Here is a 26,574-nt window from a genome sequence, read left to right as displayed (position 1 = left end):
CCGCTCGCGATGCGCACCCCGGCTCCCGTACCTGACTCGCTCTCCGTCAGTTCTGTCCCGGCGCGCGCGGCCCCGCTCCCTAGGGCGCGCGCGCGCCGGGTCTTTGCGATTTAAAGGGCCACTGCGCCGCTGATTGGCGCAGTGGTTCCAATTAGTGTTTACACCTGTGCACTTCCCTATATCACCTCACTTCCCCTTCACTCCCTCGCCGGATCTTGTTGCCTTAGTGCCAGTGAAAGCGTTTCCTTGTGTGTTCCTAGCCTGTGTTCCAGACCTCCTGCCGTTGCCCCTGACTACGATCCTTGCTGCCTGCCCCGACCTTCTGCTACGTCCGACCTTGCTTCTGTCTACTCCCTTGTACCGCGCCTATCTTCAGCAGCCAGAGAGGTTGAGCCGTTGCTAGGGGATACGACCTGGTCACTACCGCCGCAGCAAGACCATCCCGCTTTGCGGCGGGCTCTGGTGAAAACCAGTAGTGACTTAGAACCGATCCTCTAGCACGGTCCACGCCAATCCCTCTCTGGCACAGAGGATCCACTACCTGCCAGCCGGCATCGTGACAGTAGATCCGGCCATGGATCCCGCTGAAGTTCCTCTGCCAGTTGTCGCTGACCTCACCACGGTGGTCGCCCAGCAGTCACAACAGATTGCGCAACAAGGCCAACAGCTGTCTCAACTGACTGTTATGCTACAACAGTTACTACCACAGCTCCAGCAACCATCTCCTCCGCCAGCTCCTGTACCTCCCCCGCAGCGAGTGGCCGCTTCTGGACTACGACTATCCTTGCCGGATAAATTTGATGGGGACTCTAAGTTTTGTCGTGGCTTCCTTTCCCAATGTTCATTACACTTGGAGATGATGTCGGACCAGTTCCCCACTGAAAGGTCTAAGGTGGCTTTCGTAGTCAGCCTGCTGTCTGGAAAAGCCCTGGCTTGGGCCACACCGCTCTGGGACCGCAATGACCCCGTCACTGCCTCTGTACACTCCTTCTTCTCGGAAATTCGAAGTGTCTTTGAGGAACCTGCCCGAGCCTCTTCTGCTGAGACTGCCCTGTTGAACCTGGTCCAGGGTAATTCTTCCGTTGGCGAGTATGCCGTACAATTCCGTACTCTTGCTTCTGAATTATCCTGGAACAATGAGGCCCTCTGCGCGACCTTTAAAAAAGGCCTATCCAGCAACATTAAAGATGTTCTGGCCGCACGAGAAATGCCTGCTAATCTTCATGAACTTATTCACCTAGCCACTCGCATTGACATGCGTTTTTCCGAAAGGCGTCAGGAGCTCCGCCAAGATATGGACTCTGTTCGCACGAGGCGTTTCTTCTCCTCGGCTCCTCTCTCCTCTGGTTCCCTGCAATCTGTTCCTGTGCCTCCCGCCGTGGAGGCTATGCAGGTCGACCGGTCTCGCCTGACATCTCAAGAGAGGACACGACGCCGCATGGAGAACCTCTGCCTGTACTGTGCTAGTACCGAACACTTCCTGAGGGATTGTCCTATCCGCCCTCCCCGCCTGGAAAGACGTACCCTGACTCCGCACAAAGGTGAAACAATCCTTGATGTCCACTCTGCTTCTCCACGTCTTACTGTGCCTGTGCAGATGTCTGCCTCTGCCTTCTCCTTCTCTTCTGTGGCCTTCTTGGACTCTGGATCTGCAGGAAATTTTATTTTGGCCTCTCTCGTCAACAGGTTCAACATCCCAGTGACCAGTCTCACCAGACCTCTTTACATCAATTGTATAAACAATGAAAGATTGGACTGTTCCATACGTTTCCGCACGGAGCCCCTTCTAATGAGCATCGGATCTCATCACGAGAGGATTGAACTTTTGGTCCTCCCCAATTGCACCTCGGAAATTCTCCTTGGACTTCCCTGGCTTCAACTTCATTCCCCAACCCTGGATTGGTCCACTGGGGAGATCAAGAGTTGGGGGCCCTCTTGTTCCAAGGACTGTCTAAAACCGGTTCCCAGTAACCCTTGCCGTAACTCTCTGCTTCCTCCAGTAACCGGTCTCCCTAAGGCCTATATGGACTTCGCGGATGTTTTCTGCAAAAAACAAGCGGAGACTCTACCTCCTCACAGGCCTTATGATTGTCCTATCGACCTCCTCCCGGGCACTACTCCACCCCGGGGCAGAATTTATCCTCTCTCTGCCCCAGAGACTCTTGCCATGTCTGAATACGTCCAGGAGAATCTAAAAAAGGGCTTTATCCGTAAATCCTCCTCTCCTGCCGGAGCCGGATTTTTCTTTGTGTCCAAAAAAGATGGCTCTCTACGTCCTTGCATTGACTACCGCGGACTTAATAAAATCACGGTTAAGAACCGCTACCCCTTACCCCTCATCTCTGAACTCTTTGATCGCCTCCAAGGTGCCCACATCTTTACTAAATTGGACTTAAGAGGCGCCTATAACCTCATCCGCATCAGAGAGGGGGATGAGTGGAAAACAGCATTTAACACCAGAGATGGACACTTTGAGTATCTGGTCATGCCCTTTGGCCTGTGCAACGCCCCTGCTGTCTTCCAAGACTTTGTTAATGAAATTTTTCGTGATCTGTTATACTCCTGTGTTGTTGTATATCTTGATGATATCCTAATTTTTTCGGCCAATCTAGAAGAACACCGCCAGCATGTCCGTATGGTTCTTCAGAGACTTCGTGACAATCAACTCTATGCTAAAATTGAGAAATGTCTGTTTGAATGCCAATCTCTTCCTTTTCTAGGATACTTGGTCTCTGGCCAGGGACTACAAATGGATCCAGATAAACTCTCTGCCGTCTTAGATTGGCCACGCCCCTCCGGACTCCGTGCCATCCAACGTTTTTTGGGGTTCGCCAATTATTACAGGCAATTTATTCCACATTTTTCTACCATTGTGGCTCCTATTGTGGCTTTAACCAAAAAAAATGCCGATCCCAAGTCTTGGCCTCCTCAAGCGGAAGACGCCTTTAAACGACTCAAGTCTGCCTTCTCTTCGGCTCCCGTGCTCTCCAGACCTGACCCATCTAAACCCTTCCTATTGGAGGTTGATGCCTCCTCAGTGGGAGCTGGAGCTGTCCTTCTACAAAAAAACTCTTCCGGGCATGCTGTTACTTGTGGGTTTTTTTCTAGGACCTTCTCTCCGGCGGAGAGGAACTACTCCATCGGGGATCGAGAGCTTCTAGCCATTAAATTAGCACTTGAGGAATGGAGGCATCTGCTGGAGGGATCAAGATTTCCAGTTATTATTTACACCGATCACAAGAACCTCTCATACCTCGAGTCTGCCCAACGGCTGAATCCTCGTCAGGCCAGGTGGTCTCTGTTCTTTGCCCGATTTAATTTTGAAATTCACTTTCGGCCTGCTGATAAGAACATTAGGGCCGATGCTCTCTCTCGTTCCTCAGATGCTTCTGAAATTGAACTCTCCCCTCAACACATCATTCCTCCTGACTGCCTGATTTCCACTTCTCCAGCCTCCATCAGGCAAACTCCTCCAGGAAAGACCTTTGTTTCTCCACGCCAACGCCTCGGAATCCTCAAATGGGGTCACTCCTCCCATCTCGCAGGTCATGCGGGCATCAAGAAATCTGTGCAACTCATCTCTCGCTTCTATTGGTGGCCGACTCTAGAGACTGATGTGGTGGACTTTGTGCGAGCCTGCACTATCTGTGCCCGGGATAAGACTCCTCGCCAGAAGCCCGCTGGTTTTCTTCTTCCTCTGCCTGTTCCCGAACAACCTTGGTCTCTGATTGGTATGGATTTTATTACTGACTTACCCCCATCCCATGGCAACACTGTTATTTGGGTGGTCGTTGATCGATTCTCCAAAATGGCACATTTCATCCCTCTTCCTGGTCTTCCTTCAGCGCCTCAGTTGGCTAAACAATTTTTTGTACACATTTTTCGTCTTCACGGGTTGCCTACGCAGATCGTCTCGGATAGAGGCGTCCAATTTGTGTCTAAATTCTGGAGGGCTCTCTGTAAACAACTCAAGATTAAATTAAATTTTTCTTCTGCATACCATCCTCAATCCAATGGACAAGTAGAAAGAATTAACCAGATCTTGGGTGACTATTTACGACATTTTGTTTCCTCCCGCCAGGATGACTGGGCAGATCTTCTACCTTGGGCCGAATTCTCGTATAATTTCAGAATCTCTGAATCTTCCTCCAAATCCCCGTTTTTCGTGGTGTACGGCCGTCACCCTCTTCCCCCCCTCCCTACCCCCTTGCCCTCTGGTCTGCCCGCTGTGGATGAAATTTCTCGTGATCTTTCCATCATATGGAGAGAGACCCAAAATTCTCTCTTACAGGCTTCTTCACGCATGAAGAGATTCGCGGATAAGAAAAGAAGAGCTCCTCCCATTTTTTCCCCTGGAGACAAGGTATGGCTCTCCGCCAAATATGTCCGCTTCCGTGTCCCTAGCTATAAGTTGGGACCACGCTATCTTGGTCCTTTCAAGATTTTGCGCCAGATTAATCCTGTCTCTTACAAACTTCTTCTTCCTCCTTCTCTTCGTATTCCTAATGCCTTTCATGTTTCTCTTCTTAAACCACTTATCATTAACCGTTTCTCTCCCAAATCTGTTCCCCCCACTCCTGTCTCCGGCTCCTCGGACATCTTCTCCGTCAAAGAAATTTTAGCATCTAAAAAGGTCAGAGGGAAAACCTTCTTTCTAGTGGATTGGGAGGGTTGTGGTCCTGAAGAGAGGTCCTGGGAACCTGAGGACAATATCCTGGACAAAAGTCTGGTCCTCAGGTTCTCAGGCTCCAAGAAGAGGGGGAGACCCAAGGGGGGGGGTACTGTTACGCCGAGCGCTCCGGGTCCCCGCTCCTCCCCGGAGCGCTCGCTACACTCCTCTCACTGCAGCGCTCCGGTCGGTTCCACGGACCCGGGGCGCTGCGATACCGCCTCTGGCCGGGATGCGATTCGCGATGCGGGTAGCGCCCGCTCGCGATGCGCACCCCGGCTCCCGTACCTGACTCGCTCTCCGTCAGTTCTGTCCCGGCGCGCGCGGCCCCGCTCCCTAGGGCGCGCGCGCGCCGGGTCTTTGCGATTTAAAGGGCCACTGCGCCGCTGATTGGCGCAGTGGTTCCAATTAGTGTTTACACCTGTGCACTTCCCTATATCACCTCACTTCCCCTTCACTCCCTCGCCGGATCTTGTTGCCTTAGTGCCAGTGAAAGCGTTTCCTTGTGTGTTCCTAGCCTGTGTTCCAGACCTCCTGCCGTTGCCCCTGACTACGATCCTTGCTGCCTGCCCCGACCTTCTGCTACGTCCGACCTTGCTTCTGTCTACTCCCTTGTACCGCGCCTATCTTCAGCAGCCAGAGAGGTTGAGCCGTTGCTAGGGGATACGACCTGGTCACTACCGCCGCAGCAAGACCATCCCGCTTTGCGGCGGGCTCTGGTGAAAACCAGTAGTGACTTAGAACCGATCCTCTAGCACGGTCCACGCCAATCCCTCTCTGGCACAGAGGATCCACTACCTGCCAGCCGGCATCGTGACACATCTAAAGTAATAGGTAAAGAACCGACACCAGTATCAAAAACCATTTCAAAGTACGAATTATTTGACATTTGGAGGATCCAACATCCTATGGAAAAAGACTTTACATTTTACTCACACGTGCATAAAGTATATACACGTATAGACTTTTTTCTTATTAATAGATCACTCTTAGACTCAGTAGTAGTATCCGAAATAAAAACAATAACATGGTCGGACCATGCCCCAATTATCTTGGAATTAAAAGGCCCTGGCTTAGTTATTCCAGATAGGCCATGGCGGGCTAGCTCTTATATTGTTAATAAAGAAGAATGTAAAAAATCCCTGGCTTCTTTTATTGATACCTTTTTTGAAATAAATTCAGGATCAGTTAACTCTGTCTCTATGCTCTGGTGTGCGTTTAAAGCAGCACTCAGAGGACAAATTATAAGTTTAACAGCTCATTATAAAAAAGAAGATAGAGCTAAGAGAAGAGCGCTAACGACGGAGTTGGCAGATCTCCATAGAAGGAACAAAATGTTATTTAATAATTCCATAGCAACCCGCATATCAAGTATTACCGCTGATTTACATAATATGGATTTATATAAACTAAACAGAGCTCTAATTAACAAGAAAACAGATACATATTACTTAGCTAACAGACCAGGGAGATATTTAGCTAGACAAACAAAAATCAATAAAAAAAGGGGGGAAATTACATATATTACGTTACAAAATAATATTAGAATTTTTGATCCCAAAAGTATAGCCAATGCTTTCGCAGATTACTATGAGCAATTATACAATTTGAATAATAACTTAGAAACTACTCAACCCACCCCTGAAACAATAAAATACTTTTTATCTAAAATACCCTTACCACAACTTTCCGATGATCAAAAGTTGAGTTTAGAAGCCCCATTCCAACTAGAGGAAGTGTTCCAACAAATACATAAATTAAAACTAGCTAAATCTCCAGGGCCGGATGGTTTAATAGGCGAAATTTACAAAACACAAGCAATAAGGCTAGCACCAGTGGTTACGGAGCTTTGCAATTAAATTTTTAATAAAGGTATAGTGCTGAAAGAGATGCTGGAGGCCCAGATTATATTAATCCCAAAGGAGGGGAAAGATCCCACGATCACATCCAATTTTAGACCCATATCGCTGCTGAATGAAGATATAAAAATATACGCTAAATTATTAGCAGCGAGATTGAGTCCACTATTACCAGAACTGATTCATGTAGATCAAGTGGGTTTTGTTAAAGGCAGACAATCATCAGATGGGACCCGTCGCATGCTGGACCTCATGGACTGGGTGGGTCACGGTCGGATGCCTTCTCTCCTGTTGGGTCTGGACGCAGAGAAGGCATTCGACCGCATTCATTGGGGCTATCTGTGTTCGGTAATGGAGAGGTTTGGTTTGTCATCAGCGGTTATTGGGGCAATCATGGCCTTGTACACTGTTCCCAGTGCAAGGGTGCGAACAGAGGGGGCAACCTCTAGAACCTTCTCTATTTCTAATGGTACAAGGCAGGGTTGCCCCCTGTCTCCCCTGCTTTTTGTTCTAGCAATAGAACCACTGGCGGAGCAAATGAGAAGGTCGGGTGACATACGAGGTATCCCAGTAGGTACAGGCACCGGAGATTATCGAATAAGTCTTTTTGCAGATGACATACTGATTTCATGTGTCGACCCACTTAAATCTTTAAAATCAATAGTAAAGATATTAGAGGAGTTCAGCAAAGTAAATTTTTATAAACTTAATATAACAAAATCTGTGGCCCTTATGCTTAATATTGATAAAGTAACTAGAAGGTGCTTGGGGGAAAAATATTCATTCATGTGGACAGAGGAAAACATAAGTTACTTAGGCATAAAATTAGGGACTACGCTACAGTATACGGGGAAACTAAATGTGGATTCACTGATACTCCAAATGAAGCTGGATGTGGCAACTTACTCCAGACTGCCGATTTCATGGCTGGGGAGGGTGTCAATAGTTAAAATGATGCTGCTGCCTAAGATTTTATACATCTTTCGCAATATGCCAATCAAAATACCAAATAAGTCAATTAAAATCCTTCAGCAAATAATATTAAACTATATTTGGAAAAACAAGAAACCAAGAACCTCTGCTCAAATACTATATCGTCCTATTAAAGAAGGGGGACTAGGCTGCCCAAACCTTTTAAAATATTATTACGCTTCCCTCTTTACCCAGGTTCAGAGATTATGGCATAATGAAGTGGGGATGCACTGGGTAGTCTTGGAAACTGAGCTGATGGGGGGGAGTGCCCCCTGGGTTAGTTTTGTGGGTATTAGCTTTATTAAATAAGAAAATGGGAAGGGATGTTGCGACGGTTGTCGCGGGTTTGGAGGCATGGCGGTACGTGCTGCAACATCAAATCCTAAACCCATGCATATTGGAGAATGTTCCACTGGCGGTAGTCCAGTTCCTTATACCAACAACAGATTTTGCTGCCTGGATGAAGAAGGGTATTTTAACATTAGGAGATATTGTGGGGGATACAGGACTGCTGCCATTTGAACATATCACTAAAAAATTTGAAATCCCTCCAAAAGACTTTTTTAAGTATTTGCAGCTGCGACATTGTGTCTCCTCTTTTGATTGGAGAATTGAAGTAAAGTCAAGATACAATGAGTATTTCTTTAATAATAAGGGGGGTAGAGGTGGGATATCTAGATCATATAAAGCTCTACAACAAACAGATCCCAAAATAATGAATTTTCAGGTCAAATGGGAAATTGACCTAGGGTTTTCTATCTCTGAAGAAACATGGTCGGGTATCTTTACTATCCCAGTCAAGTTTTCACACTGTCTCTCCCATTTGGAGTCATCGCGTAAGTTACTATATAGGTGGTACCTGACCCCGGTTAAAATGGCTAAATTCAATATAAAGAACTCTTCGGTTTGTTGGCGGTGTAAGCTGGGGGTGGGTACATTAAAACATATTTGGTGGGATTGCCCACATATAAAAAGGTTTTGGGTTAAGATATATGAATTACTGAAGCTATTGTGGGGTGAAACTATGGATATTACCTGGGGGCCAGGAATGGCGTTATTATCAATGGGTTTGAATCACCTCCAACTGAAATATTCAGTGATAGCCTTCCATGTACTGGTTACAACAAGGGAGGCAATAGCCAGTTGTTGGAATAGCCAAACTCTTCCAAATGTAATTTCCATTGTTAGAACATTGAAACAAATATGTATTATGGAGAAATTAAGATTAAATAGGATTGTAAAGGATAAGTCAAAAGATAAATGGCAGGAGATCTGGGAAATTTTTGAAACCCAATTAAATAAGTTGGTGTGAACCTCCCTAAATATCAGGGGTGAACTCTGGGTGTGAGTGGAAAAGGGAGGTGGAAGGATGATTAGGTGAGAGGGGTGAGAGAGAGGGAGAGATTGTAGGATGTTGTTAAGTAGAGGTTTTGTTAAAAGAAAAAAAAAAAAAAAAATGTTTTCCAGTAGAGTACCCCTTTATGCACTGGTAAGGTTATGCTGGGAGTTGTAGTTTCACTCACCATAACTGTAGAACTTACAAGTGACTACAGCTCTGATAGGACATAGTGAGGAGAATGTACAATGATATCAGTGATTACAGGTGACGTCTTCTCTATAGTGAGGAGAATACACAATAATATCAGTGACTACAGGTGATGTCTTCTCTATAGTGAGGAGAATACACAATAATATCAGTGACTACAGGTGACGTCTTCTCTATAGTCTTCCCTTATCTAATTCAGATGGTACATACCGCCTGGTCCAGCTAAAACTTCTGTCTGTAGAATGTGACGCCCAGACGTCTCCTCACTATGTCAGCGCATTCTCATATATTATTATTATAAACCTGCCAGACACTGTATCCTCTAAATATAATACTACTATACACTATACTCTTTGATTATAAACCTTCCATACACCATACCCACTGAATATAATACTACCACACACTGTACATTCTGAATATAATACCAACACATACTGTACCCTCTGAATATAAATCTGCCACATACTATACCCTCTGAATATAAATCTGCCACATGCTGTACCCTCTGAATATAAATCTGGTGTTGTTGCTAGTGGATGATGGGGGAGCTAGTACTGGGGGGTGTTGCTGGAGGATGATGAGGGTGCTACTGGCCATCCCCCCTGGAAGTATCACCCCCATCATCCACCAACAGGATCTGCTGATGGAGGTTCTGCTGCTGGGGGGGGGGGGGTTGCTGGTGGATGATGAGGGTGTTACTGCCTGGGGGGAGCATTAGGTAAGCAGCAGTTCCCCCACTTAAGGTACATAGCAGTTCCCCCACATTAGGTAGGTAGCAGTTTCCACACATTAGGTAGCATAGATTCCCCACATTTGGTACCAGTTACCCCGCATTGGGTAGTCATTTCCCCACATTAGGTAGCACAGATTCCCCACATTAGGTAGCACAGATTCCACACATTAGGTAGCAGTTTCCCCACATGAGGTAGCACAGATTCCCCACATTAGGTAGCAGTTTTCCCACATTATGTAGCAGCTTTGGCACATTAGGTAGCAGTTTTCAAACATTAGGTAGCAGTTTCCCCACATTAGGTAGCAGTTTCCCCACATTAGGTAGCATATATTCCCCACATTTGGTAGTAGTTTCCCCCATTAGGCTGCAGGTTCCCTTGCATGTTCCTCACAATAGGTCAAAGTCTCCCCACATTAGATCGCTGATTCAAACAAAACCCCCCCCCCCCCACACACACACAAAAAAAAGACACACACACACAGATAGATAGAGAGAGACACACACACAGTCAGAGAGACACACACTCACAGACAGTCACACGCAGTCACACACACACAGAGTCACATGCAGTCACACACACAGTCACACAGACAGAGTCACACACAGACAGAGAGTCACACACAGACATAGTCACACACAGACATAGAGTCAGACAGAGATAGCGACAGACACACACACAGAGACACACACAGAGTCACACACACAGAGTCACACACAGACAGAGTCACACACACAGTCACACACACACACACAGAGTCACACACACACACAGACAGAGATACACAAACAAAGATAGAGTGAGACAGACACACACTCACTCACCCATCCAGTGCAGCGCTCCTTCTCTCTGGGCGCTCTGCGAGTGACGTCACGTCATGTCCTCCTGCGCGGCCCTGCGGAGGCACGTCGGGCGGGCGCAACAGAAGACGTGGGGGCGCAGGCAGATTCACTGTGCAGGTGACGGGGGGGGGGGGGATGGTCCTACTAGTACGGAGACAGCGCAAGTGAGACAGCGCAAGTGATGACTGGAGGGTGCAGCTAGTACGGAGTCAGCGCAACTGAGGACCGGGGTTGTACCTGGTGTCACCCCATCGGGCTGCACCCCGGTCGCAACGCCATTGCATAGGCCTCAAATGCACACATAGCTCTGTGACTCTTGGGCCTAGTAGTGCGCCCACACAGCATGTTACGTCCACATATGGGGTATTTCCATACTTAGAAGCAATGGGATAACAAAATCTGGGGGCATTTTCTCCTATTACCCCTTTTGCAAATTAACCTCTTAAGGACCAATGACGTCGTGGGACGTCATGGCACCCTGGGCCTTAAGGACCAATGACGTCCCACGACGTCATGGCCTTTTCCGGTCCCTGCCGCTCGCCGGGCAGAGATCGGAACTGGATGCCTGCTGAAATCCTTCAGCAGGCATCCAGGGCAAACGCCGAGGGGGGCCATGTAGGCCCCCCATGTTGGCAATCGCCGCAAATCGCAAGGGAAATCGCCCTTGCGATCTGCGGCGATACCGGGCTGATCGGGTCTCTGGGACCCGACCGCCCGGTAATTTCGCATGATCCCGGCTGTCGCAGACAGCCAGGACCATGCTGAAGTATCGGAGTGAGGTGGCAAGCCTGCCACCTCCTTCGATCCCCTGCAATCCGTCGGTTAGTTAACCGACCAATCGCAGGAGGGGGGGGGGGGGGGGGGCGGTTACTTCCTCCCGTCCTGCCCGGCCCCTGAAAGTCCGGAGAGGACGGGAGGAAGACCGGAGGACGCGGCGGGGGACGGGGGAGTGCTGGGGACCGGCCCCCGGTACTTACCTCGTCCCTGAAGACCCGGATCCCGGCGAGGAAGACGGCGGCGGGGCGACAGGTGAGTAGATCTTCAGCCGCGGTCGGGCCCTTTACAGCAATGCACGTCGCCGTAAAGCGACATGCATTGCTGTAATGGGACCTTGTAAACTACAACTCCCAGCATGCCCAGACAGCCCTTGGCGTCTGGGCATGCTGGGAGTTGTAGTTTTGCAACATCTGGAGGTCCACAGTTTGGAGACCACTGTGCCCTTCCAGATGTTGCAAAACTACACATCCTCAGCATGCCCTTACTGTCCAGGCATGCTGGGAGTTGTAGTTCTGTAACATCTGGCCCTTCAGATGTTGCAGAACTACAACTCCCAGCATGCCTGGACAGTTTGGGCATACTGGGAGTTGTAGTTTTGCAACATCTGGAAGGGCACAGATTGGGAACCACTGTATTAGTGGTCTGCAAACTGTAGTCCTCCAGATCTTGCAAAACTACAACTCCAAGCATGCTGGGAGTTGTAGATCGGCAACATCTGGCTCTAAAGATGTTGCAGTACTACTTCCAGCATGCCTGAGAATGCTGGGAGTTGTAGTTTTGCAACAACAGGAGGCACACTGGTTGGGAAACATTGTCTGTTTCCTAACTCAGTGTTTCCCAACCCGTGTGCCTCCAGCTGTTGCAAAACTATAACTACCAGCATGCACTGATAGACTGTGCATGCTGGGAGTTGTAGTTTTGCAACAGCTAGAGGTCCCCCCCCCCCCCTGTGAATGTACAGGATACATTCACATGGACAGGGGGCTTACAGTGAGTATCAGGCTGCAAGTTTGCGATGCAGCAAATTTTGCGCGGCAGCTCAAACTCGCAGCGGGAAACTTGCTGTAACCCCCTCTGCCCGTGTGACTGTACCCTAAAAACACTACACCACACTAACACAAAATAAAATAAAAAAAGTAAAAAAAACACTACATATACACATACCCCTACACAGCCCCCCTCCCCAATAAAAATGAAAAACGTCTGGTACGCCACTGTTTTCAAAATGGAGCCTCCAGCTGTTGCAAAACAACAACTCCCAGTATTGCCGGACAGCCGTTGACTGTCCAAGCATGCTGGGAGTTTTGCAACAGCTGGAGGCACCCTGTTTGGGAATCACTGGCGTAGAATACCCCTATGCAAATCCCTAATTCAGACCTCAAATGCGCATGGCGCTCTCTCACTTTGGAGCCCTGTCGTATTTCAAGGCAACAGTTTAGGGACACATATGGGGTATTGCCGTACTCGGGAGAAATTGCCTAACAAATTTTGGGGGGCTTTTTCTCCTTTCACCCCTTATGAAGAGGTGAAGTTGGGGTCTACACCAGCATATAAAGCATATAAAATAAATTTTTTACACTAACATGCTGGTGTTGCCCCATACTTTTCATTTTGACAAGAGGTAAAAGGGAAAAAATTTGTAATGCAATTTCTCCCGACTACGGAGATACCCCATATGTGGGCGCAAAGTGCTCTGGGGGCGCACAACAAGGCCCAGAAGGGAGAGTGCACCATGTACATTTGAGGTGATTTGCACAGGGGTGGCTGATTGTTACAGCGGTTTTGACAAACGCAAAAAAAACAAAACCCCACATATGACCCCATTTCGGAAACTACACCCCTCAGGGAATGTAATGAGGGGTGCAGTGAGAATTTACCCCCCACTGGTGTCTGACAGATCTTTGGAACAGTGGGCTGTGCAAATTACAAATTTTGTACAGCCCACTGTTCCAAAGATCTGACAGACACCAGTGGGGGGTAAATGCTCACTGTACCCCTTGTTACCTTCCTCAAGGGGTCTAGTTTCCAAAATCGTATTCCATGTGGGGGTTATTTTGCTGTCCTGGCACCATAGGGGCTTCCTAAATGTGACATGCCCCCCCGAGCAAAATTTGCTCTCAAAAAGCCAAATATGACTCCTTCTCTTCTGAGCATTGTAGTTCGCCCATAGTGCACTTCAGGTCAACTTATGGGGTACCTCCATACTCAGAAGAGATGGGGTTACAAGTTTTGGGGGGTATTTTCTGCTATTAACCCTTACATAAATGTGAAATTTGGGGGGGAAACACACATTTTAGTGACATTTTTTGTAATTTTTTTTACATATGCAAAAGTCGTGAAACACCTGTGGGGTATTAAGGCTCACTTTATTCCTTGTAACGTTCCTCAAGGGGTCTAGTTTCCAAAATGGTATGCCATGTGGGTATTTTTTGCTGTCCTGGCACCATAGGGGCTTCCTAAATGCGACATGCCCCCGAGCAAAATTTGCTCTCAAAAAGCCAAATAGGACTCCTTCTCTTCTGAGCATTGTAGTTCGCCCATAGTGCACTTCAGGTCAACTTATGGGGTACCTCCATACTCAGAAGAGATGGGGTTACAAATTTTGGGGGGTATTTGGGGGCTATTAACCCTTGCATAAATGTGAAATTTGGGGGGAAACACACATTTTAGTTAATTTTTTTAAATTTTTTTTTACATATGCAAAAGTCGTGAAACACCTGTCGGGTATTAAGGCTCACTTTATTCCTTGTTACGTTCCTCAAGGGGTCTAGTTTCCAAAATGGTATGCCATGTGTTTTTTTCCCTGTTCTGGCACCATAGGGGCTTCCTAAATGCAACATGCCCCCCAAAAACCATTTCAGAAAAACGTACTCTCCAAAATCCCCTTGTCGCTCCTTCGCTTCTGAGCTCTCTACTGCGCCCGCCGAACACTTTACATAGACATATGAGGTATGTCCTTACTCGAGACACATTGGGCTACAAATATAAATATAAATGTTCTCCTTTTACCCCTTGTAAAAATTCAAAAATTGGGTCTACAAGAACATGCGAGTGTAAAAAATGAAGATTGTGAATTTTCTCCTTCACTTTGCTGCTATTCCTGTGAAACACCTAAAGGGTTAAAATGCTGACTGAATGTCATTTTGAATACTTTGGGGGCTGCAGTTTTTATAATGGGGTCATTTGTGGAGTATTTCTAATATGAAGACCCTTCAAATCCACTTCAAACCTGAACTGGTCCCTGAAAAATTGTGATTTTGGAAATTTTGTGAAAAATTGGAAAATTGCTGCTGAACTTTGAAGCCCTCTGGTGTCTTCCAAAAGTAAAAACACGTACATTTTATGATGCAAACATAAAGAAGACATATTGTATATGTGAATAAAAAAAAATGATTTGGAATATCCATTTTCCTTACAAGCAGAGAGCTTCAAAGTTAGAAAAATGAGAAATTTTCAAATTTTTCATCAAATTTTGGAATTTTTGACTAAGAAACGATGCAAGTATCGACAACATTTTACCAATAACATAAAGTAGAATATGTCACAAAAAACAATCTCGGAATCAGAATGATAGGTAAAAGCATCCCAGAGTTATTAATGTTTAAAGTGACAGTGGTCAGATGTTCAAAAAACGATCTGGTCCTAAGGTGTAAAATGGCCTGGTCCTTAAGGGGTTAAAGATTTGGGGTAACACTGGCATTTTTGGGAAAAAACCCTATTTTGTAATTTTACGGCCCAATGTTCCAAACACCTGTGAGGTGTAAATATTCACTGTACCCCTTGTTACGTTCCCTGAGGAGTATAGTTTCCAAAATAAGGGGTGTCTCGCTGTTTTAGCTCCATGGTAGCTCTATAAACACTAAAGGCCCCTGACAAAATTCTCCAAAAGCCAAATGGCACTCCTTCTCTTCTAAGACCTGGTGTGCACCGCAGAGCAGTTTACGTCTAAATATGAGGTATGTCCTTTACAGGGACATTTTCTCCTATTACCACTTGTGAAAATGAAAAATTTGGGGTAACCCCAGCATTATATTACATATTAGATTCTAGGCAGTCTGCTACTCTTTTAAAGTGCACCTGTCATCAACAAAAACTTTTAATATAATGTAGATAATACAATTATATGTATATTTGTAATATACCGTATATACTCGAGTATAAGCCGACCCGAGTATAAGCCGAGACCCCTAATTTCAACCCAAAATCCCAGGAAAAGTTATTGACTCGAGTATAAGCCTAGGGTGGGAAATACCTCATCCCCCCCTGTCATCATCCAGACCCGTCATTAACATCCTCATCATCCCCTTGTCATCATCCCACACATCCCCCCTTCATCATCCCCTTGTCATCATCCCACACATCCCCTTATCATCCCACACATCCCCCCTTCATCATCCCCTTGTCATCATCCCACACATCCCCTTATCATCCCACACATCCCCCCTTCATCATCCCCTTGTCATCATCCCACACATCCCCCCTTCATCATCCCCTTGTCATCATCCCACACATCCCCTTATCCCACACATCCCCCCTTCATCATCCCCTTGTCATCATCCCACACATCCCCTTATCCCACACATCCCCCCTTCATCATCCCCTTGTCATCATCCCACACATCCCCCCTTCATCATCCCCTTGTCATCATCCCACACATCCCCTTATCATCCCACACATCCCCCCTTCATCATCCCCTTGTAATCATCCCACACCCCCCCCCTTCATCATCCCCACCCCCCTTCATCATCCCAACACCCCCCCCCCCCTTCATCATCCTCTTCTCATCATTCGCCCTCAGTGGTCTTCAACCTGCGGACCTCCAGAGGTTTCAAAACTACAACTCCCAGCAAGCCCGGGCAGCCATCGGCTGTCCGGGCTTGCTGGGAGTTGTAGTTTTGAAACCTCCGGAGGTCCGCAGGTTGAAGACCACTGCGGCCTTCAACATGCGGACCTCCAGAGGTTTCAAAACTACAACTCCCAGCAAGCCCGGGCAGCCATCGGCTGTCCGGGCTTGCTGGGAGTTGTAGTTTTGAAACCTCCGGAGGTCCGCAGGTTGAAGACCACTGCGGCCTTCAACATCATCCAGCCCCCTCTCACCCCCTTTAGTTCTGAGTACTCACCTCCGCTCGGCGCTGGTCCGGTCCTGCAGGGCTGTCCGGTAAGGAGGTGGTCCGGTGAGGAGGTGGTCCGGGCTGCTATCTTCACCGGGGGCGCCTCTTCTCCGCGCTTCCGGCCCGGAATAGAGCCGTTGCCTTGACAACGACGTATCTGCGTCGTTGTCAAGGCAACGTGACTATTCTGAGGCCGGGCCCGAAGCGCTTAGAAGAGGCCTCCCCGGTGAAGATAGCAGCCCGGACCACCTCCTCACCGGACCACCTCCTTACCGGACAGCCCTGCAGGACCGGACCAGCGCCGAGCGGAGGTGAGTACTCAGAACTAAAGGGGGTGAGAGGGGGCTGGATGATGTTGAAGGCCGCAGTGGTCTTCAACCTGCGGACCTCCGGAGGTTTCAAAACTACAACTCCCAGCAAGCCCGGACAGCCGATGGCTGCCCTGGCTTGCTGGGAGTTGTAGTTTTGAAACCTCTGGAAGTCCGCAGGTTGAAGACCACTGCGGGTGGGGGAGTTCACTCGAGTATAAGCCAAGGGGGGTGTTTTCAGCACGAAAAATCGTGCTGAAAAACTCGGCTTATACTCGAGTATATACGGTACATTGTATATATTTATTGGTGAAAAAGTGCTGTCCCTGCAGCTATTGCCTGTGAGGAGTCCAATACAGGAAGTGAGGGCAGGACAAGCAGGGCTCTGTGCAGGCTCCTGGCTTGTCAATCATCCTGCTGTGTGAGCCGGAAGCATGTCACAGAGCCTCACTGCACAGAGCCCTGCTTGTCCTCACTACACCGAGCCCTGCTTGTCCACCCTCACTTCCTGTATTTGGTCTCCTCATATAGACACACAGGCAATAGCTGCGAGGACAAAAATATACATATTTTTTAACCAATTTTTAATTTTTTATTACAAATATACATATCATTTTGGTGCAAGGGGATGAAGGAAGAACAGGGGTGTTGCAATGTAGTGTTGCTGGGTATAGGATTAACTCTTGATTGTCATGACGCCAGGGTGTGGGCTTCCTCTAGTTATATATGTCCTACCGCCACCCGTCCCAAGAACGATAGGGAGGAATAAAGGATTGTCCACAGCCGGATTTATAATAAACTTGAAATAACTTTACTGCAGATTTTATGCAGGATGAATAACAAACAGTCTTTTACAGAGGACCGGGACTTAGGCTCCTCACAGGTTGGCTGGGACTTTGTCGCTAATAAGCTTTGATGTTTGCTGTACGCTGTTCCACTGAATTTAGGGGTATGTTTAGCTTCAGAAGTCACGTAGGATTTGTAGGATGGAGTTGGATTAACTCACGGTTTAGAAAGCAGCTGAAATGGTAAGCTTCAGGCCTAGATTGTCTTGTTGTGATCACAGATCTGCTCAGTTTCATATCCTGCCCCTTATATACAGAAGGGGCAGGATCAAAGCTTATTGGTTCCCAAACCTGTCAGTCCTAGCACAAAGCATTATTGGTACATCACATGACCTAATCACATGACCCAAAGGTCCTTAAACCTTAGCATAACACAATTATTAACGATCACATGACCTACGGTCCTGTACATAAATTACACTATAAACTATATTAAATATATACATTTCTGAATGGAATTAGGAGGTGACTAGGGGTGAACCCACCAGGAAAGCCCTACCAGCATGGAGGAACTCTGACTGTGGGGACCCATGACAAAGGTACGGGACTAAGTCCAGTACCGGGACACCACATACTGGTATTATCTACGTTATTTAAAAAGTTTTATTGATGACAGGTACATTTTAAATATGAACATGTAATGTAACCTCTAATGTAATATACGTTTTGTGCCAGTGAGGCAGCGTCCTTATCAGGGAGTGTGTCCTACAGGATCAGTCAGGGCCTAGGATTGTACTATATACTATACTATGTAGGCCACTAAAATAGAGAGCATCAAGCAGTCAGGTATACAAAAGCAAATGCTCTAAATTGGATTTGGTCACAAACCTGAAAACCTGTTGAATTCAAGAAATCTAAACCTTTATTTCATCAGAAAACTGAAATGTTTAGATTGCTACGCATCAGACCTTATATGGTGATCTTTCTCACCTAAAGTTGACGAGATATCTCCATATTTTACATCAGAAAAGTACACAAGAGATCTTTTTGAATTGTACAAAGTGCTTCTGGTTCTTAGGCATACTTTTAGGGGTTTCTCCAAATCGGAAGCTCAGTAGATACATGACAACTGATAGGGGTTTATGACAAATTCCTCTTTAAGAGTTTGGTATGTAAAACAATGAAGACACTACATGAAGGAACTTATGTAAGCACTTCTGTTACCTTGTTTTCATCAGATTAATAAAAATGAGCACAGGACCAACGGAGATAAAATATGTAATACAACAGACTACATTACTTAAGAGGACATTACTAAAACTCATGAAACTCACTCATTAGATATAAAAAACAAAACAAAAAAAAATTAAACTTAAAGAGCATATTGAACACAGCACATCTTTATTTTTATTTCTTAGTAAGTATAAAGCATGTAGGAAAATCTTCAACAGCAAAAATATTTTCTCATGTGTGGTAAAACAAATTTGTAATAAGCTACCTGTTTATTTCAGTCTTTGTTTGAAAAAAAGATCTTAAAAAAAGATCTTAGATCGCCATTGGTCCCCAACCCAATCGGGCTGCCAATGTCACCTTGCTGGTTCCAGTGTTCCATCTCTACAATAGGACATGGTTCTCTTGGCTGCATCCTGTTGACACTTCCAATAGGTTGCCATTGTGACCCGTGGACACTTAAAATGTCATTCAGACACACAGGAGAATCTTTAGACTCCACACCCCATCTAGACAGTGCCAAACTGATTGAAGGAGACCCACCTCTTCTGTGGGAAATGTAGCAGTATCTGCAGGCCGTGCATCCCGAAATCCCTAACTTGTCTGCTCCTCTGCCAGTGGATGCCTATAAATTTGCTGACCAAGTCTCCGAGCAACAAAAATGCCAACAGGCAATGGGGGAGATTTATCAAAACCTGTGCCAAGATAAGGTTGACCAGTTGCCCATAGCAATCAGATCACTTCTTTTATTTTTCAGAGGCCTTTTTAAAAATGAAAGAAGCGAGCTGATTGGTTGCCATGGGCAAACTGATCAACCTTTCCTCTGCACAGGTTTTGATTAATCTCCCCCTATAGTCCTTATATTTCAGGGCAGGAGTGTAACTAGAGCCCTGTTATCCCCAGGGCAAATTTTTGACCTGTCCCCCAACCTTGATAATACTGTACACCTTAAAGGGGTAGCTCTAGAAAGTTAAAAAGATTAGTTTAATTACTTCTATAAAAAAATCTTAATCCTTCCTGTACTTATCAGCTGCTGAAGTTGAGTTGTTCTTTTCTGTCTAACTGCTCTCTGATGACACCTGTCTCGGGAGCTGTCCAGAATAGGAGCGAATCCCCATGGCAAATTATGCTCCGGACAGGCAGAGGTGTCAGCAGAGAGCACTGTGGTCAGACAGAAAGGAACAACTCAACTTCAGCAGCTGATTTGGAAGGATTAAGATTTTTTTATAGAAGTAGTTTACAAATCTTAACTTTCTGGAGCCAGTTGATCTGGAATACCCCTTTAATAATAGTCATACAGCTACCAAATAATACCAGTATACAAGTGCAAATATTATCACCATCCATATTACTCCCATACTGTTATTGACCTAATAAAGTATACTGAGACCAATTATTACCAATAATACCTGTATACAAGGAACAAAAAATGCTGCCATGTCATGATAACATATCGCTACCACATAATAACAGACTTGCTGTTACTGAATCAAATCTACTACACAAAGACCTATATTCCCCCCTCCCCCATACACTGTCCATTTAGTAATAAATACTAGCAATATATACCAGGCTCTGCTGACTGTACAAGTGATTACAGTACAGTTACATCCAGTGATCACAGCTGACATATTTTCCAATCACAGTGGTTCACTTTTTTCCTTTTCCTCTATCCAGCCTGGGCCATAATGAAGTCAACTCCCAGTTTCAACTCTTCTCCGCAGAATCGGATAGACAAACTCTATAGAAACTCCCCATCTATAGTCAATAGGTCTATGTATGCTCCTATAAGGTGTCCACTGTGTTCCTATATAGTAGTTAGTTCCACCTCTGTGTCCCCATATAGTAGTGAGGCCACTCTGTGCCCCCATTTAGTAGATAGACCCCTGTGTGCCCCATATAGTACTTAGGGCCTGCTGTTCCCTCATATAGTGGATAAGCCCTTTGTCTCTATATAGAAGTCAGGACCACTTTATGTCCCCATGTAGTAGATAGACCTATAGACTATGCTCTTCTGTGCCCCATATACTATATGGCCCTTTTGTGCCTCCATAAAGTAGTTATACCCAGGGGCGGACACAGACAGCAGAGGGCCCTTGTGCAAAGAATGTGCCTGTGCCCCCCCCCCCAAAAAAAACATCAATTGTTCAGCACCCCCCCTCCATGTGTCACTTACTCAGGTGGACCCTTATATGTCACTTGCTGTATAAGTTTCTAATTATTTATTAAGGCCTCCCATATGCCGCAGCTCATTCAAGCCCCCGACATTAGGTAGCATAGATTCCCAACATTAGGTAGCATAGTTTCCTCACATTAGGTAGCATAGTTTTCCCCCATTAGGTAGCATAGATTCCCTACATTAGGTAGCAGTTTCCCCACATTAGGTAGCATAGTTTGCCCACATTAGGTAGCATAGTTTCCCCCACATTAGGTAGCATAGTTTCCCCACAATAGGTAGCACAGATTCCCCACATTAGGTAACATAGTTTCCCCACATTAGGTAGCACAGATTCCCCACATTAGGTAACATAGTTTCCCCACATTAGGTAACATAGTTTCCCCACATTAGGTAGCATAGTTTGCCCACATTAGGTAGCATAGTTTCCCCACATTAGGTAGCATAGTTTCCCCACAATAGGTAGCACAGATTCCCCACATTAGGTAACATAGTTTCCCCACATTAGGTAGCACAGATTCCCCACATTAGGTAACATAGTTTCCCCACATTAGGTAACATAGTTTCCCCACATTAGGTAGCATAGTTTTCCCACATTAGGTAGCACAGATTCCCCACATTAGGTAACATAGTTTCCCCACATTAGTTAGCATAGTTTCCCCACATTAGGTAGCATAGTTTCTCCACATTAGGTAGCACAGATTCCCCACATTAGGTAACATAATTTCCCCACATTAGGTAGCATAGCTTCCCCACATTAGGTAGCATAGTTTCCCCACATTAGGTAGCATAGTTTCCCCACATTAGGTAGCACAGATTCCCCACATTAGGTAACATAGTTTCCCCACATTAGGTAGCATAGATTCCTCACATTAGGTAGCCATAGCCCCCCCAAACACGCAGACAGACACAGACACACACAGAGACACACTTACCTGCCCTGCACAGCGCTTCTCCTCTCTGGCAGCGGCCTGACGAATGACGTCACTGACGTCCTCCTGAGCGGGTCTGCAGAAGTACGTCACTTGTGCGACGTCCCTCGTCAGACCCCGGTCGGCCGGAGGCAGACTCACGGTCTAAAGTGCCCGCTGCGCTATTATACCCCGCAGCTGCTTTAGAACAGTGAGCAACGGCGGCGCCAATCCTACCATGAACCTACTAGGCACAAAAAAAAAAAGGGGGAAGCAAAATGCCGCCCCTCAAAAGTGCCACCTGGGACTTATGGTCCCACCGGGTCCCATGGTAGGGCCGACCAGAGGCGGCTCTAGACTTTGTGAGGCCTTAGGCGAAACTTGAACATGAGGCCCTGTTTTATTTTCTGCTGAAATTACATGGTGGTCCGGCTGTGAGATGGTTATACTGTGACATCACTGTGTATTATCCCTGTACTGTGACATCACTGTGTATTATCTCTGTTCTGTGCCATCACTCTGTGTATTATCCCTGTAATGTGACATCACTGTGTATTAACTCTGTACTGTGCCATCATTGTGTATTATCCCTGTACTGTGACGTCACTGTGTATTATCTCTGTACTGTGCCATCACTCTGTGTATTATCCCTGTACTGTGACATCACTGTGTGTATTATCCCTGTATTGTGACATCACTATGTATTATCCCTGTACTGTGACATCACTGTGGGTATTATCCCTGTACTGTGACATCACTGTGTATTATCTCTGTACTGTGCCATCACTCTGTGTATTATCCCTGTAATGTGACATCACTGTGTATTAACTCTGTACTGTGCCATCACTCTGTGTATTATCCCTGTACTGTGCCATCACTGTGTGTATTATCCCTGTACTGTGACATCACTGTGTGTATTATCCCTGTACTGTGACATCACTGTGTATTATCCCTGTACTGTGACATCACTGTGGGTATTATCCCTGTACTGTGACATCACTGTGTATTATCTCTGTACTGTGCCATCACTCTGTGTATTATCCCTGTACTGTGACATCACTGTGTATTATCTCTGTACTGTGCCATCACTCTGTGTATTATCCCTGTACTATGACATCACTGTGTATATTATCCCTCCCTGTACTGTAACATCACTGTGTGTATTATCTCTGTACTGTGACATCACTGTGTATTATCCCTGTACTGTGACATCACTGTGTATATTATCCCTGTACTGTGACATCACTGTGTATTATCCCTGTACTGTGACATCACTGTGTATTATCCCTGTACTGTGACATCACTGTGTATTATCCCTGTACTGTGACATCACTGTGTATTATCCCTGTACTGTGACATCACTGTGTATATTATCTCTGTACTGTGACATCACTGTATATTATCCCTGTACTGTGACATCACTGTGTATATTATCCCTGTACTGTAACATCACTGTGTGTATTATCCCTGTACTGTGACATCACTGTGTATATTATCCCTGTACTGTGACATCACTGTGTGTATTATCCCTGTACTGTGACCTCACTGTGTGTATTATCCCTGTACTGTGACATCACTGTGTGTATTATCCCTGTACTGTGACATCACTGTGTGTATTGTCTCTGTACTGTGACATCACTGTGTGTATTATCCCTGTACTGTGACATAACTGTGTATTATCCCTGTACTGTGACATCACTCTGTATATTATCCCTGTACTGTGACATCACTCTGTATATTATCCCTGTACTGTGACATCACTGTGTATTATTCCTGTACTGTGACATCACTGTGTATTATTCCTGTACTGTGACATCACTGTGTATTATTCCTGTTACGCCGAGCGCTCCGGGTCCCCGCTCCTCCCCGGAGCGCTCGCTACACTCTCGCTCCCGCAGCGCCCCGGTCAGATCCTCTGACCGGGTGCGCTGCGATACCGCCTCCAGCCGGGATGCGATTCGCGATGCGGGTGGCGCCCGCTCGCGATGCGCACCCCGGCTCCCGTACCTGACTCGCTCTCCGTCGGTCCTGTCCCGGCGCGCGCGGCCCCGCTCCCTATGGCGCGCGCGCGCCGGGTCTCTGCGATTTAAAGGGCCACTGCGCCGCTGATTGGCGCAGTGGTTCTAATCAGTGTGTTCACCTGTGCACTCCCTATGTATACCTCACTTCCCCTGCACTCCCTCGCCGGATCTTGTTGCCATTGTGCCAGTGAAAGCGTTCCCTTGTGTGTTCCTAGCCTGTGTTCCAGACCTCCTGCCGTTGCCCCTGACTACGATCCTTGCTGCCTGCCCCGACCTTCTGCTACGTCCGACCTTGCTTCTGTCTACTCCCTTGTACCGCGCCTATCTTCAGCAGTCAGAGAGGTTGAGCCGTTGCTAGTGGATACGACCTGGTCACTACCGCCGCAGCAAGTCCATCCCGCTTTGCGGCGGGCTCTGGTGAACACCAGTAGTGACTTAGAACCGGTCCACTAGCACGGTCCACGCCAATCCCTCTCTGGCACAGAGGATCCACCTCCTGCCAGCCGGCATCGTGACAGTAGATCCGGCCATGGATCCCGCTGAAGTTCCTCTGCCAGTTGTCGCCGACCTCACCACGGTGGTCGCCCAGCAGTCACAACAGATAGCGCAACAAGGCCACCAGCTGTCTCAACTGACCGTGATGCTACAGCAGCTACTACCTCAGCTTCAGCAATCATCTCTTCAGCAATCATCTCCAGCTCCTGCACCTCCTCCGCAGCGAGTGGCCGCCTCAGGCCTACGACTATCCTTGCCGGATAAATTTGATGGGGACTCTAAGTTTTGCCGTGGCTTTCTTTCACAATGTTCCCTGCACTTGGAGATGATGTCGGACCAGTTTCCTACTGAAAGGTCTAAGGTGGCTTTCGTAGTCAGCCTTCTGTCTGGAAAAGCTCTGTCATGGGCCACACCGCTCTGGGACCGCAATGACCCCGTCACTGCCTCTGTACACTCCTTCTTCTCGGAAATTCGAAGTGTCTTTGAGGAACCTGCCCGAGCCTCTTCTGCTGAGACTGCCCTGCTGAACCTGGTCCAGGGTAATTCTTCCGTTGGCGAGTACGCCGTGCAATTCCGTACTCTTGCTTCAGAACTTTCCTGGAATAATGAGGCCCTCTGCGCGACCTTTAAAAAAGGCCTATCCAGCAACATTAAAGATGTTCTGGCCGCACGAGAAATTCCTGCTAACCTACATGAACTCATTCATCTAGCCACTCGCATTGACATGCGTTTTTCCGAAAGGCGTCAGGAGCTCCGCCAGGATATGGACTTTGTTCGCACGAGGCGTTTTTTCTCCTCGGCTCCTCTCTCCTCTGGTCCTCTGCAATCCGTTCCTGTGCCTCCCGCCGTGGAGGCTATGCAAGTTGACCGGTCTCGCCTGACACCTCAAGAGAGGACACGACGCCGCATGGAGAATCTCTGCCTGTACTGTGCCGGTACCGAACACTTCCTGAAGGATTGTCCTATCCGTCCTCCCCGCCTGGAAAGACGTACGCTGACTCCGCACAAAGGTGAAACAGTCCTTGATGTCAACTCTGCTTCTCCACGTCTTACTGTGCCTGTGCGGATATCTGCCTCTACCTTCTCCTTCTCCACTAAGGCCTTCTTGGATTCCGGATCTGCAGGAAACTTTATTTTGGCCTCTCTCATCAACAGGTTCAACATCCCAGTGACCAGTCTCGCCAGACCTCTCTACATCAATTGCGTTAACAATGAAAGATTGGACTGTGCCGTGCGTTACCGCACGGAACCCCTCCTAATGTGCATCGGACCTCATCACGAAAAAATTTAGTTTTTGGTCCTCTCCAATTGCACTTCCGAAATTCTCCTTGGACTACCCTGGCTTCAACACCATTCCCCAACCCTGGATTGGTCCACAGGGGAGATCAAGAGTTGGGGTACCTCTTGTTTCAAGGACTGCCTTAAACCGGTTACCAGTACTCCCTGCCGTGACCCTGTGGTTCCCCCTGTAACCGGTCTCCCTAAGGCCTATATGGACTTTGCTGATGTGTTTTGCAAAAAACAAGCTGAGACTCTTAATCCTCACAGGCCTTATGACTGTCCTATTGACCTCCTCCCGGGCACTACTCCACCCCGGGGCAGAATTTATCCTCTCTCCGCCCCAGAGACTCTTGCTATGTCTGAGTACATCCAGGAAAATTTAAAAAAGGGCTTTATCCGCAAATCCTCCTCTCCTGCCGGAGCCGGATTTTTCTTTGTGTCCAAAAAAGATGGCTCCCTACGTCCTTGCATTGACTACCGCGGTCTTAACAAAATCACGGTAAAGAACCGCTACCCTCTACCTCTTATCTCTGAACTCTTTGATCGCCTCCAAGGTACCCACATCTTTACCAAACTGGACTTAAGAGGTGCTTATAATCTCATCCGCATCAGAGAGGGGGATGAATGGAAAACGGCATTTAACACTAGAGATGGACACTTTCAGTATCTGGTCATGCCCTTTGGCCTGTGCAACGCCCCTGCCGTCTTCCAAGACTTTGTTAATGAAATTTTTCGTGATCTCTTATATTCCTGTGTTGTTGTGTATCTGGACGATATCCTGATTTTTTCTGCCAACCTAGAAGAACACCGCTAGCATGTCCGCATGGTTCTTCAGAGACTTCGTGACAATCAACTTT

The 26,574-nt window shown here is 47.0% G+C and overlaps 1 protein-coding gene across 2 annotated transcripts in view; it reads right to left on the bottom strand.

Moving 5' to 3' along the window:
• LOC130282867 (bone marrow proteoglycan-like) overlaps positions 1-26,574 on the bottom strand; it is a 68,924-nt gene that overhangs the window by 24,644 nt on the left and 17,706 nt on the right. The window contains exon 1 of one of the 2 annotated variants that reach the window (XM_056531745.1): positions 9,257-9,307. The exons of the other annotated variant lie outside the window; for it this stretch is intronic. The gene's annotated coding sequence lies outside the window, so the exon portion shown is untranslated. Of the gene's footprint in view, positions 1-9,256; positions 9,308-26,574 lie in introns of those variants that run through there. 2 annotated transcript variants of the gene reach the window in all.

The sequence above is a fragment of the Hyla sarda genome, chromosome 7, assembly GCF_029499605.1.
Source record: "Hyla sarda isolate aHylSar1 chromosome 7, aHylSar1.hap1, whole genome shotgun sequence".
Classification (NCBI taxonomy): domain Eukaryota; kingdom Metazoa; phylum Chordata; class Amphibia; order Anura; family Hylidae; genus Hyla; species Hyla sarda.
Note: the sequence above shows the minus strand (reverse complement) of the source record. Positions and strands in the feature narration are given on the sequence as shown.